The sequence below is a fragment of the Phalacrocorax aristotelis genome, chromosome Z (genome assembly GCF_949628215.1).
Source record: "Phalacrocorax aristotelis chromosome Z, bGulAri2.1, whole genome shotgun sequence".
NCBI classification, from domain to species: Eukaryota; Metazoa; Chordata; class Aves; order Suliformes; family Phalacrocoracidae; genus Phalacrocorax; species Phalacrocorax aristotelis.
In genome coordinates, this window is record NC_134311.1 from 1,849,093 (window position 1) to 1,863,189 (window position 14,097).

Below are 14,097 nucleotides of genomic sequence, written 5' to 3' on the forward strand. Positions count from 1 at the left end.
TTCCTGCATGATCTTACTAGTAATCCCTACTCATTTCCGGAGAAAGTGGGAAAACACACCGCAAGACATTAACGCTACCTAACAGCGGTGCAACGCTCTTTGGAGCTGTTACTGCCTGCTCCAGCCGGGGCACCTGAAAGGGGGTGGCGGGGCAGGACAGGGACCCCCACCAAAACTGCAGCAAGCCGGAGACATCCCCCCCCCAACCAACTGCGGGAGGCCGGAGACCTCCCCCCCCCCAACCAACTGCGGGAGGCCGGAGACCTCCCCCCCCCCAACCAACTGCGGGAGGCCGGAGACCTCCCCCCCCCAACCAACTGCGGGAGGCCGGAGACCTCCCCCCCCCAACCAACTGCGGGAGGCCGGAGACACCCCCCCCCCCAACCAACTGTGGGAGGCCGGAGACCCCCCCCCAACCAACTGCGGGAGGCCGCAGGACCCCCCCCCCCCAACCAACTGCGGGAGGCCGGAGACACCCCCCCCCAACCAACTGCGGGAGGCCGCAGGACCCCCCCCACCAACCAACTGCGGGAGGCCGCAGGACCCCCCCCCACCAACCAACTGCGGGAGGCCGCAGGACCCCCCCCCCAACCAACTGCGGGAGGCCGCAGGACCCCCCCCCCAACCAACTGCGGGAGGCCGGAGACCCCCCCCCCAACCAACTGCGGGAGGCCGGAGACCCCCCCCCCCCAACCAACTGCGGGAGGCCGGAGACCCACCACCACCAAACAACTGCGGCGGGCCGGAAACCCTCCCCAAATAACCGCGGCAGGCCGAAGATCCCCTAAACAACAGCGGCACGCCAGAGACACCCTTCCCCCCCGCCAAACAACGGCGGCACGCCGGACACCACCCCCCCAATCCGCGGCCTGCAGCAGACCGAGTCCCCCGGGTGTCGCTGCGCCCTTCAAGCCTCCGCCCCACAGCCAAGCGGGCCCCGGAGGTTGCGGGGGGCCTCCCGCCGCCCCCGTGAGGATAAACCGCTCTCCCTGAGGGGAGCCCCACCGGGCAGGTGCCGCGGAGGCGGCCACCCCGCGCCGTTCCGCGCCGTTCCGTTCCGTGCCGGCCCCGCCGCCTTCCCGCCTTCCCCCGCTCCGCCCCCGGATGTGGCGGCGCCGCCGTTCCGGCCCGTTGTCACTGACGCTCCGCCGTCGTTCGGGGCCGTCGGGCGCGGAGCCGCGGGGGGGGGGAAGCGCGGCCGGGTAAGTGTCCCCCGGCGGGGCCGCGCCTCTCCGCCCCTCACCGTGCGGTCGAGCGGGACGGGACGGGGATGGGATGGGATGGCGGGGCAGCTGCCACCCGCCCCGGGGCCCCCGGCGGGGCCGCCTCCCCTCACAGCCGGGCGGCGGCGGGAAGGGGAGGGAGGTGTTCACTCGGGCTGAGGGGGCTGGGGTGAGGCGGGCTGGGGGCGTGAGGTGGAGGGTGAGCTGGGAAACGCCGCCGCAGGGTCTCTTAAAATCACCGTTTCTGGTTGCTCAGCAGACTTATAACAAGAGCAGGAAAAGATGTGGTGGGGTGTGTGGTGGGGGACGGAAGAGACCCCGCTGGGCAGAGGAAGGCGGTGGACGACCAGGGACGGGTTGGGTGTAGGGGCAGGCTGAGGCGTCTCCCCTCTGGAACAGGCGGCCTGTGAGAGTCGGGAGAGGGGCCAGGGGTTTCTGACTCTCGGTATCATTTTCTCAGTTTCTCAGAGAAACTTTGGCAGTGCCTCACGCCGCACGACGGCTGACCCTCGGGGCGGTGGCCGGGTGCTGCTGCAGCCGCCTAAGCGAGGCACGTATTTTGGTGAAGGGATTCCCGCCCCGCTGATGGAGTTGGAACTGACTCCTCTCTTAGGGAAGTCAGGGTTCGGCCTTCCTAAAATTACAAAGCAACGTGAGAAGGTCAAAATAATATTCAGATTGTACCTCAAGCACTCAGGTTAGAACGTAGAAATGCCAAGATCATGATTGTTTGTGAAACTTCATTTTGGTCCCTTGTGTAGTTGGGAGGTGACGTGATTTCCATGTCGTGTAATGCACTGAATGGGTAACGCACAAGAAATCTATTAGTTCTTCATAATGAATCAAATTCGCTTTGTAGAACGCTTTCCTTTTTATTCATTTTTTTTTTATACAGTTGCAGAGTAGAAGGCACGCACCCTGATTCAAGCGTAACAAAGATGTTTGACTTGCCTCCTTAGAGAACCGAATGCTACTCTCTCCCCTTCCCTAAAATTCTTCCGTGATAGTGGTCAAGTCCCTCTGTGCCCACTGAGGTAGCTGTTTTGTATATAAGACCTGTAAACTGAGAAATGCATGGCAAAACTTTCGCAAGTGGTGAGTATTTGTCACTGCAGCTTAGGTCAATAAAGGTAAGGCATACATAGGTGTTCCCGTGGAACAAAACCAAAACCACCTAGCTTCAGGCACCTGAAATTTGGCAGCACACTGGATGCCTGGTTTTAAATCCACCTGAGTTTCCCAAATATCAAAATGGAAAACTGTGTCTCCTGGACCTCAGATGGGTCTTGCATTGCTGTTCATAAAGTATTCTGGTACCCTTAATGCTTACTGAAGTTGTTCCTGGCTTCTGTTTCCTTAACACTGCAGCTATATTTTTGTATGCAAGCATGAAGAAGTAACCATCAACAGCCTCTGTCGTTAGCTTTTAATACAAGTGGCACTGTAAAATCTTCAAACCTCTAGAATATTCAGAGTTAAATGGCTGTACTTATTGCTTGCATTTCTTGTTTGACAATGAAGGTTGGTTGCATTTTCTATTTTGTACCTGTTGCACCTTTAGACTTTCACTATTGAGTTACCTGCACTGTAAAGGTATTAATTTTAATGTGTGCAACTGGAATGCAGAAAATAAAAAAACAGTGTTTGTTTTATAAAATGTGATTTCAAGTTTAGTCCACACTTAAAAAATATTTAGGGACAATAGATTTTTATTTGATTGTCAAAATTTAGCTTATTAAAAAAAGTAGGAACACAGTTCATATGAATAAATAATTCTGGGTTTATGTAGTCTGGTAAAGCTGAGCTAATTAATGCTTGGTTTAGTATTTTTTAAAGTTAACAATTTAATTCGTATTAGCTCCTACTAACTACTGTCGATTACTTAACCAGTAACTAATAGAAGTTTTATGCCACAGGACTCATAACAGGCTGGAGAAGTGTTAGGCATCCAGTCCTGTCAATTTCAGCACACATTACTGTAGACTAGCTACTAGTGAAGAATTTGTGTACTTAGATGATAACCATTTTGTTACCTTTGAGAACTAAATATTTTCTAGTTTTTTTTTTTCCTCTGGCATATAAAATAATGTTGAATCAAAATAACTGAGACCTCAAACATTCCATGTCTATTTTCACTTTAAAATACAATGTTACTGAAGCATAGCGTTAAGAAATAGAGATGTTTTTACCTTCATTTTAGTGATATCTGATAAGTTTGGATTTCACTTATTCTCTCCCTCTATTATTTTTTCATAAAAAGCCTGAAATATTTTCTTCTTTCCCATCCTTGTGGTGATCCCAATATAGTAGCTAGATATCTCTTAATTCATTATCGGTTTTCTTATTTAGAAGGGTTAATACTAGGTCTTATAGGTCTAGGGAGCAGTCTTTTTAAATGTATATTTTTCAGTACCTCTAGGTTTCTTTGTTCTTTTAATGTGTTTGTCAAATATATGGTTCAGTTGCTAAGTATTCATAAACGCTATTTAAGCTGTTTGTGGGTTTTACATGGATATCCACTTCTACATTTCTTCTACACAATATGTGATATCTTTTCTAAAAATTCAGATGTGATTTTCAGAGCCACACAAACGGTATTTCACTTATAAAATTTCTAATTACATTTTAAGGACTATCAAGAATGACTGTACGGCTCTCACGTTCTCAGTTCTTTAAGAAGCCAAGATCAGAGAAATAAGTACACCTTTTTCACAAAAAGAGTTTACTTAGTGTTTCAGGCACCAATCTCTCTCACAATGTGTAGGTGCCTCTTAATTTTTTTTCCTTAGGGAGACAAAAAAAAAAGAGGAATCTTGTTTTCGTGCCACTGCTCTAGCTTTCTAGCTTACACCTTTTGTTTCCTTCATGTTCAACACATAATTGTATTACCACCATGTCTTCTGCCTTGAAGTTTCACTTTTTACATTTTTCCATAGATAGCTATTTTACTTCACACAATATGTGCAGCTGTCTTTCTCCAGGCCTCATTGGTGTAGCCATCATCAATGTGATCACTGTTCAATGTTGTCCTTAAATCTCACAACCTCTCTCTGCAAACCTTCACCACTTCATCCTCAACTTCGCAACTTTGGGTTTGGGGTCTTTTTTCATGATTTTCTGTCCCTTACTAGCCTTTTGTCTTCCTGTGTTGAAAATGATATGTTATTTCTTGCAGTAATTGTGATACGATCATGCATAAACATTTTCTACATTGTGGAATATGATCTGACAGATTTTTTTATCAGAGGAAGATATTTTGCATCACGTGCTTAAAATATTTTCTGTCATGCAAAGAAGTTTATCAGTTGACTAATGAAAAATTTCAGTGTTTAAAAGATGATTCATTAGAGCTTTTTCTAACAGTGCCTCAACATTATGTGTGTATACTTGTTGAAGCAGTATCAGTTGACAAAACAAAAATCACAATGCCATAGGCAAATTTTGCTTAAACATTTAGTAGTTATAGCTTTGTAAAAAAACGGTAGAAACTACACTGAAGAGTCAGTCATAAAAGCTAAAACAGTATGAAGTGTCTCCACACTGCCTTCATGTGGAGAAAAGTCTAACTTTGTGCCCTGGTTTAAACCCATTTTGTAAGTCTGTCTTCAGTGTGAAGCACTGACTTTGGCTTTGTCAAAACAGTAAAGGAATTTAATTTTTCTTCTATAGTGATAAGGGATTACAAAAATTGGGAATAATATAAACATAATATAAATCCAGAGAATCTAATAGCTTCTTGAGAATAATTGTTCTACAAATGCACGTATAGTTTCTTTTGTGAGCTGATGAATATAGAAGTGGCAGAACAAGCATTGTGAAAATTGTTGCTTTTCTTCAAGCCTTACTGATTATGAAAATGCTCAGTTATCATAACTTTGTACTTTGAAACTTCTTTATGGTCTTTTCAGGAGGTATCATTTGTGCTTCTTCTGTGTCACCATTTTTGTCGTACATAAAGCATTTATTTCTTTTTCTGATCATTGTAAGCTTGGCCTATCTTCCTATCTCCTTGCATTCATCAGCCCTTCTGCCAACTCATATTCTGTTAATGTATGTCAGTGAATAGTGTTGAGGGACAAATATTGAGAGCACAGCACAGCGTTCAGCAACTTGTTCAATAACTCTTTTGTAAATGATGCCAAGGTGCGTGCTTTATGTGTGTTAGTTCACTCATTAATGAATTAATGAACTCGACTGGTGCGCTTTCAGTCACTCATGACTTGGAATAAGGTTTTGTTTGCTTGTTTCTTTTTTCTTTTAGAATATAAGTAGTGAAATGGTTTCATTTTGCCTTTAATACTTACCTTTCCTACAACGTAAAGTTCGAGTTTCATGTCTTTGCCTAACATGAGTTAGTCCTTGGCTCCTTGGACCTTCTTTCTTAATCATATTACTGTTCTCCTCCCCTGACCTAAATCCGCTATACCTGCCTGGAATACCGAACTGACCTAATTTGCCGGCTGACCTTCTGATATTTTCTCCTACATAGGAGATGCATTCTGATGTCATCAGCAGATTTTCCTTCATCAAAGTCCTTTCACCTTTTTTTTGAGAATCCACATAAGCTCATTCGGGTTGTATTTGTTGATTTTTTTTGGGGGGGGGGGAGTGTGTTTTACAATGGATTTTCTTTGGTTTTTTTTTTTTTTTGTATCATTCTTCCCTAAGTAACTGCAGTCAAAATGGTGAATGTGTGTAACGGTAGCAGAAATTATAAATTTTTCTTAATAATTGTGTTGTAAATAACGATGTTTATACTCAGAATGTTCCAGAATGGGTTTCTTCTTTGCAATAACCCCTCTTTCCCCCCAGTTTTATTTCTTACCAGGTAACAGCCAACAGCATGATTGATGCCCCACAGTGCAGATAAACATGAACCCTGGTTCACAAGCATTAGAAAATCAAGTAAGATGTGATGTAACCAGTGGGGTAACATGTTGCGTGTACACTTTTACCTTCTCTGCTGTTGCCTGTACTTGAGGTCAGTACGGAGGGTGGGCAAAAGGTGTAGATGGTTGTGGATGGAAGGAGAAAACAAAAGCACTAAAGAGAAGTTAGGAGAAAGTGTGGCATACATTGTAATAGGGAAGATAATGAAGGTAGCACAAGAGCAAGCTAGTATCAAAATACCCTACAGTATGTTACAGTCCTATGTATTTTATCAATATGTAACTGGAAGAGTATATAAAATTGTGACATACAAGTATCAGATATAGATTTGGTACTTAAGGTGAGGTTAACAGAGCATCATTGCAGTTCCTTCTAACTGTTTAATTGTCCCTTAAGTTAAGGTGAAACCCCTGCCATCAGCATATCTTGCAGATAACTATTGTATTGGTACAGCTTTGTCATCCATCCCTAAGAATTCCAGGTCCCTGCCGAATGCAACTTACCCTGGGGTATCAGTGTCTTGTTAGTGTCTCTGAGAGATTGTAATAGAAACATTTGGTACTAAAAGAATTTGTTCATTGGTGCTGGTTTTTTTTTTTTATTTTCTCAGAAATCATTGTCTGCTAGACTCAGAGAGCAGACAGCAGTTACCAAAGAATAAATCCAAAATTAACTGTCAGAGTAACAGCAAAAGATAGATTATATTAATGTAGTAACCTGTTGTGTAAGAAAGTGGGTTTCTCTTCAGGTATGCTTTGAGGTCTGTTTCAATGCAAAATAAGCTGAACATCCAAAACTTTTGTTTTCCTCACTGAGTCTCATGAATAATTTGTTTGGATGAACATGAAGTTTTGCTTAATGACTGATTGTTTCCCATCACACTTGTGGACTTGGGATTTAAGAGAAGTGGAGTTTTGTTATTGCGAACACTACTGCGTGATTCTGCTTGGCTTTGGCATACCTAGATGTAATACAAGTAAGTTGTTCTCTCATCCAGAGACACCACTCTGTGTTATGAGGGAAGTGTTCCCTCAAGGAAAGAGACAGCAATGTCCTTTTGGGATCTGTAGTCCTTCCCAGGGGCTTTATGAGAGTTGGTGAGGTTCTCCACATAGCTCCCTGAAAATGATCGAAGGATTGCAGAATTGGCTAGACCTTTTGCAAAAGGGGTTCTTCAGCAGTCCCCTATGCACAGAAGAATAAAGGACTTCCTTTGAAGCGGTGACACAAATAAGGTCTCCCCATGTTCGTCCACTTTCCCAATAAAACAACAACATTTATTAATGTAGAACGTTTTTGCCATCAGTGGTTTCTCCCACGCGGCGTGCCAGTCTTGACAGAAGGGCTGTGTGGTTAGCAACAGTATTGCTCGTAAAGATCATCAGTATGGGCTAAGGGTGAGAGCGGGACTGAAATCCCTGACTGGGAATAGAGCATCTTTTCAGGAGATGTTGGGAAGCATGAAAGCTTCCTTTTGGAAGGCACTATGGGCTCTTCTATTTAAGCGTAAACTCTCGATGGATGCCGGCCCTGTTTCTGTCCTTTTCCTGCCTCCCCACTGCCAGCAGCATCCTCAAAGCTGTATTAGGCAGACCAGGGTAGAATTCAGGTACCCAAAGGCCTACTTCCCTGTTTAGATGTAAACAGAAGCTCCCTTCACAGAACCTAAGAAATGACTTTACAAGAAGAGTTGCTAGTACTGGCAGTCAATGGGATACAGATCTTCTCAGTGATAAGAATGCTGTAAGTGGCATGATTTTGAATTCAGTTCACTAAGGGATTCTGGAGACAGGTGGCCTTTGAGATGTGTCTCCTCAAGTGGAGTTACCACAGTACTCTTGCCCATCTGCAGCTAACTCTTCCCATGTTTTGGTGGTGGAAGGCTTAAACAAATATGACTGTTCCACCCATGGGATTGTAAAGACAGTACGGCAGGAGAGGGAACAACATGAAAAAAGAGCAGGATGAGGATTAATGGGGAGACTAATTAGGAGAATTGCATGTGTAGCATATTGGCCATACATGATGTAAATCTTCTGAGGTAAATGGTAGATGCTGATTGAAATGTGGTAAATTAATCTGTCAGTTTTTACTTTAAACATTTAGAGCTGCTTGCAGAAACTGATTTGCTGCAATCCATGGAGGCATAAAATAGGCCTCTATGAATTATATTCGGAGGTGTTCCCATATTTGAGTTACTTATATACCAATTTTTTCTCAGCAAAATGTCCACCTCTTAAATTTTCAGGGTGTTATATTGGAACAAGCTTATCTCTGCAAGAGACAAAATAGAATTAAGCTGAAACACTGCATCTAGTTAAAAATGTGTATGTGTACATGTGTCTGTATAGAAATACATAGGATGGCATTATGTGCTATACATGGGCTTTTCTTGAACAAGGCAAAATTCTTTGCTAATCCAGCTAATTCATTACAAAATATTTGTACAGAGTATTGACATAATGAAGTATGACTATGCATCCTATGCAAAAATTTCTGTATTTTTTAAATAGATAGATTTAGGTCTATAGATAAGGAATTAAAAAGAAAATTATGTTACAGAAAGAATCCTTGATCAAAAATCTTGATTTTTTTTTTTTTTTTTCCAGTTTCTGTGTATACAATGTAGTTTAGAATTTTGCTGAATATGTGATTAGTGGAATATAACCATAACTTGGTTATATTTAATCCTCAAAAGCATTCTTTTTCACTTTATTTTTTAATCAATTCAGTGAAGCTCCTGCACGGCAATTTGGGTTTTAAAGACCATGGTGATAGAAGGACTTCATTCTGTCTGGGCTGAGGAGAAGAATTTACATGTTCTCACAGGCAGCGGTATTCTAAGGAGTTTGATCAGTTTTTGACTACTTATACATGTTTGTCTGTTGGAAGGCTCCTCAAGGAATTAACCGCTCTTATGGGCCGTGCTTCAAATACTAGCTTAACTCTATTTATGGACCCCTTCTATAACCTTTAGTTCTAAGACCAATATTGGTCTTTACCTAAAAGTCTGAGTAATATAGTTAGCAATTCTTCCTTTTATAACTAAATGTGTCAGCTAGCTGTCAGCTTTGTGATATGCCTGATCTTCTTCTCTTGCAGAATTCAATAAAAAATCCAAGCCTTCTGAATAGCAATGCAAAATGATGCCAGAATGTTACTCTGTTGTACTTTGTAATTTCTTCTTCTCTTAATTTTTAAATTTTATTTTTGATAAAGTTGAAACTCTTATACATCATTGCTTAATTTTATTTCTCATTTGTTAATATAAGTGATCGTCAGTGTGAATGTTTCTGCTTACAATTTCAGTTTTAGCAAATTTGCTACTTATTTAACTTGTCCAAACATGTTGAAGGTATTGAATTTTAAGGCAAAAACATTCACAGTCTGAAAAGGGAACACTGACAAGTTCAGTCAAAAGGGAAAAGAAGAATAATTTATAAAAGGAACTGTAGATAATGATGCCATCCAGTTGTTTTAAAGTGCATCTACCTCACCTTTAATGAATTAGATTTGTCAACAGCATATGTTTTATGCACTACTTCTAATGAAGTGGCATACCAGCACTACAGTATACTTTGAGGTTTATTCCATCAAAGCTTTTTGCTGTCGTAAAGCAGACCTTTTTAAATAATAGATACTAAAAACTACATTTAAATAACATTAAGGTTGTGACACAAACACCAAATGACAAAATTCAGGCAATTCAAAGTTAGGGCTGACAACTTGTCATTAACTTGCATTGTTGCTTTTTAAAAAAGAAGCACAATTGCATGATTTAAGGATTGAATGTCAGACTCATTTTAAATTTCTTGGCTTTTGTGGGCTGGAGTTACAACCTTACTGTCATTCTTGATATAGTTTTTTTGCATAGCCTCTGTTTTCAGAAAAGTAATAAAAGCAGTGGAAAAAGTACAGGCTTTGTTGGCTTTGTTCTTCATTTAAAATACAGATGTGAAAGTGTTGGTCAAAGAACAGGGGCTATACTGTTGTCAACTTACATGTGGTTCTTTTAAACTTCCTTTGCTCTTGTCTTTGCTGATTCTTTGGCAGAACAACTGAGTAGAGGAGCTTTAGTCATGGGGTGCTTTAGCTAAAACCCTGGAAAGTGCTAAGAGTTTCCAATCCTTTTCCACATAAAGAGCCACTTTCTTTTTAACAAACTACTGAACAAAACAAGAGTTTAATACATGCAGAAAGCCTTGTAAAAATATTTTTAAATACTTAAAATATTGTGAAACTAAAGTAGGTGAACAGGATAGTTCCTGTTACTTCTTATGTAAGAAATTGCTTTCCTATTCTGTTGCTGTTAAACATAATGGAACTTTATGTTCAGGTATGTTAGCACACACGTGTAAACAATCCTTTCACTTCCTCTGTAGAGGTGATTTCTGAAGGTCTCTAGGGCAAGCATTCTATCATTTTCATCATAGTTTTGTTAATTTAATCTACCATGAACTGGCACTGCTGCTAAGTGGTCAGGCCTGCACCAGCCACCCACTGCAGTCACCTACCCCGAGCCACCATCAGTGCTTATACAGTGGCCTGGTAAATGGGGATGAACGGGCTTGCACAGGGAAAGGGGCTGGTGCAGAAGGGTGGTAGGATGCTGTTGCTGACCTCGTTTTTAGCTACCTTATTTGATTCATTATGTTAGTGTCTACAGCCACTCCTGGGTGCAGCAGTCACTCTTTAGTGGTTTTACTACAGTCAGGGAATTATACAGTCACAGAATGCTCTGGGTTGGAAGGGACCTTTAAACATCATCTGGTCCAAGCTCTCTGCTGTGAGCAGGGACATGTTTCACTAGATCCGTTGCTCAGAGTCCCATTTGACCTGACCTTCAACGCTTGCGATGATAGGGCATCCACAACTCTGGGCAACCTGTTCTAGTGCCTCACCACCCTCATAGTAAAGAATGTCTTTCTTACATCCAGTCTAATCCTACCCTCTTTCAATATAAAACCCTAGCTCCTTGTCCTGTCACCGCAGGCCTTGGTAAAAAGTCTTGCTCCATCTTTCTTATAAGTCCCTTTGTATACTGAATGTCCAAATGTCCATCTCAAACTTTCACCTCTTCGGTTTTCTAAGTTGCGTGTTCTACAAGTGAGTCACCACAAGGTAGATTATTCTCAGTGAAACTACTGAGCTATGTGGACCTTGTCTAAGGATTTCTTGTAGCTGCCATATGGTATTTTGGGAGATTCTGTGGCCTTCTAATGTCCCATCCTGTACATACCTTCTCTTCATTGCTTTTATATCTTTGGAACAACGAAATGAAGTGTTACGTAGCACTGTGGTTTGTGTGATGAGTATCAACAGAGATGGAGGCTCCAAAAGTTAACGACTTTTTTTTTAACGCTTTGAACTTGGACTGTTATTTACCAGTTGGAACTAAGAAGCATACTGCCTCATTGTATAAGCAATTTTATATAATACCTAAGCAATTAGGATTTTTATCTGTGAAGGTGTTAGTTCCTCAAATACTACTTATTAGTAATTTTACTACCTTCTTTTTCCGTAGGACCACTGATGAGCTATTGACTGAATGTTATGCATAGTGCCCTAGAACTGACAACAAGAAGATTTTAGTGACAGAGAGAACATATTGACTGAAGGTATGTATTTTGTAAACTGTACATTGATATGTTCTGAAATTGACTTGCTATTACCTATAAGTGCTTAAAAAGTTCTAACTGGGTGGCTGGATGAGACCTGTGATGTTTATAGGAAAGTGCTTATTGTTACTAATCAAGAACACATATGAATTCTTATTGATTGAAGAAAATGTAGGAGATGTTACATTTAAATTTAGGAGTTTTTAAAAAGTTCTAAGCAACCTTTGTTCAGATTAATCATTTCATAAATTCATATCTCTTTACAACAGCTATAAAAATGACTAGCTGTTTTAGCTAGTATTAACATGGTATTAACTTTGGATCCGTGTAATTTTGTAAGAAGTATGAATAAGGTATCTCTTCGTAATAGGGATTTACATGGTTATTGCAGGAGCTAATTTAGAGCACTGTGTTTGAAATGCATGTTGTAATTTGCAGCATTTGCTTAGGTGCAACAATCCCTCATATTTATCGCATTTGGAGCAGAATACAACCAGTTCTGTGATATACAGAAAAACCTAATAACCTCTCTTGACCCTGTAAAGAAAGGGTCAGAAAATGTGGCCTATCTCTCAAGTTGTCTGAATCTCTTTTCTCAGTACAATCAATTTCTCTCTACTCTCTTTATTGTGTTGCCATTAGTGCATAATAGTACAAAAATCTAATTAATAAAAACTTGTAATTGTTCCAAGAGAAAGTGGTTCAGGGAGCTATATCATCCGCTAGTACAGATAAAGAAGTAGATTATTTGAAATATGAATTGTAGGCTCTATGATGTTTTTAATTCTTACCATGCCATTTGGCTAGGAGCATGTAAGTTACGTCAGGTAATGCAGATAGAAGGGGTGGTGAGGAATACAGCCCACTTGGGCTTTTTTCCTATAATAAACTTATCCTGCTGCACACTGTGATAGAAGAGAAAAATTGAAATATCTTACCCATCTGCCTTGATACTAAAAATTAAATTATTTGTTCAATGCTATTCCATGATATACACTTGCAAAGCAATAAAATTTTGATTCTCTTATTTGGAAGAAACTTAAACTTTCTTAATAATGTTCAGCTCCAAAGATTAACATGAGACAGGATATTGCAGTGCTACTTATTACCAGCTTGTCTAGGAATAATATGTCCTTTCAGTAAATGCTCCCTCCCTTCTCTATCCCTGAACTCTTTCTTCATTATTCAGAATACATACCATGAACTACTTTTCTCATTGGATGTTTTGTTTGTGCTTGTAACATTCTCCACACTGCTTCTCAGTAGTGTACCATTGAAGGGAATCTTGAATTGGGACCACCTGCTGTTGGCTGGGTGACAACAAGCATAATTTCTCTTACAGATTAATAGAATAGAGTTGAAGCCCTAAGGTTCACTGTAAAACTCTTGTATAAAAATAGATTCAGTCACAACTCATGCTTCTGAAGATTATTCTGGTAGAGTTGTTAACTGTACTCAGTTTTAGGCAGTTAAATTAAAAAATATATTGATTGAACCTTAAAAATTTGATGGTGTTATAAGTTTCCAGCTTGAATCTTACATGGCTTATTAATTTTTAACTTTAAAAAAGTTGTAAAATGCTATAAAATTAATATAAGGAAAGAGAAATTTGTTGAAATGTTAATGTGACCCTAGAAAAAAATTTTTACTACTTTTTTTTTTTTGTAGCCTGTGTTGTCCGCCTCTCTTTCTCTCTGGAAACTTCAAATATAATCTTCCTTAAAAAAAAAAAAAATGAGATCTTTAGTTTTCAGTCCAGTTTTGTTCTGAAGCAAAAGATTTGTTTCATGTGATAGGCAAGTAGGGCACATTGTTTGCACTGTAGTTCCACTTCTTGGCTGGTTGCACAACTCATTTGAGTCTTGTAATTATGTAGGAAATAACACAGTGCATGGTGTTCACTTGTAAGATATTTATGAACAATTGCCCTCTTAATCATGAAACTGAAGGCTAAGTGCTTTCTGTGCTGGAGAATTCAATATAGTATCTTTACAGTAGTTGTTTAAGATGATAGGGGGGAGGAACCCTTTTCTGCATCCCAGATCAGCTGATTGTCTCTCCTTTTTACACAGTAATTTATGGCGTGGTCTGGTTCCAAATAAAGATTTCTTTTCCCCTGTGTGAATGCATTTTGTTATGATTCCCTCTCCCAACTTTTAACACCATTGCCTCTATCATATTTTGAAATAATGTTCTTGGCACAACACCTTCCTGGAAGAGATGGTAAAAAGTATTAGAGTTCTCCATGAGTATTCTTGACTCATACCCACATGGCACTTCCATGGCATATACAGACTAACAGTATAGAGGTAAATGAACTTTGCCATGAGGTACGAGATGTTTTTCATGGGCTGCATGACTCTCAG

At 40.9% G+C, this 14,097-nt stretch overlaps 2 protein-coding genes across 6 annotated transcripts in view; one reads left to right on the forward strand and one right to left on the reverse strand.

Annotated features, from left to right (window-relative positions):
* SLF1 (SMC5/6 complex localization factor 1) overlaps positions 1-1,115 on the reverse strand; it is a 40,121-nt gene extending 39,006 nt beyond the window's left edge. The window contains exon 1 of one of the 2 annotated variants that reach the window (XM_075079981.1): positions 1,006-1,115. The gene's annotated coding sequence lies outside the window, so the exon portion shown is untranslated. The remainder of the gene's footprint in view (positions 1-1,005) is intronic. The other variant, XM_075079980.1, reaches the window with a different exon arrangement.
* Positions 1,116-2,118: 1,003 nt separating this feature from the next.
* KIAA0825 (KIAA0825 ortholog) overlaps positions 2,119-14,097 on the forward strand; it is a 243,686-nt gene continuing 231,707 nt past the window's right edge. For 2 of the 4 annotated variants that reach the window (XM_075079976.1, XM_075079979.1), the window contains exons 1-2: positions 2,119-2,318; positions 11,638-11,731. The gene's annotated coding sequence lies outside the window, so the exon portion shown is untranslated. Of the gene's footprint in view, positions 2,319-5,712; positions 5,798-6,035; positions 6,205-11,637; positions 11,732-14,097 lie in introns of those variants that run through there. The other 2 variants (XM_075079977.1, XM_075079978.1) reach the window with 2 other exon arrangements.